Genomic DNA, 604 nt, shown 5'->3' with positions numbered 1-604 from the left:
AGTTAAAGTGGTCTCAAATTGGATTATTGCAGTGTGTTTTGAGGGAGATTAAACTGAAAGAATTGTTAGTCTAGCAAGTCACTTTTGGAAATAGAATGTATGTCCAAAAGACAAAAACAGATGTAAAATAGACTGCAGTTGCCAAAATCATTCAACCAGTTTAGGAAATAAACTGGGACTGCTTGAACTAGGCTCTGCCTCTTAGGAGTTATTCACATTGTGAAAATAATCCAGGATGAATCTCTGTTGTTCACATGCAGGGACGTAGCCAAGGGGGGGGGGGGGGTTCTTGGGCACCCAAGCCCCATTATAATGGTGGCACTTCGTCTGGACCCCCCCCCCCTTTCTCAAAATCCTGGCTACGTCCTTGTCACATGCAACCTGAATGCACCTGATTAGGTTGAGGGAGGGGTGTCTTCCAAAACCTCCACTTAATCCAGGATGATCAATATAAATCCCCACCCTTGAGTTTTTTTAAAAATATCTCCATCATTGGTAGTGTGAATAACCGAAGTGAATAGACTCGAATAGACCTTGGATAAATTGCTGCATGCCTTGAAAGTGTTCCACCTGCACTCGCATTATCAGCTTCATCTTTATTCGA

The sequence above is a fragment of the Sceloporus undulatus genome, chromosome 4, assembly GCF_019175285.1.
Source record: "Sceloporus undulatus isolate JIND9_A2432 ecotype Alabama chromosome 4, SceUnd_v1.1, whole genome shotgun sequence".
NCBI classification, from domain to species: Eukaryota; Metazoa; Chordata; class Lepidosauria; order Squamata; family Phrynosomatidae; genus Sceloporus; species Sceloporus undulatus.
Note: the sequence above shows the minus strand (reverse complement) of the source record.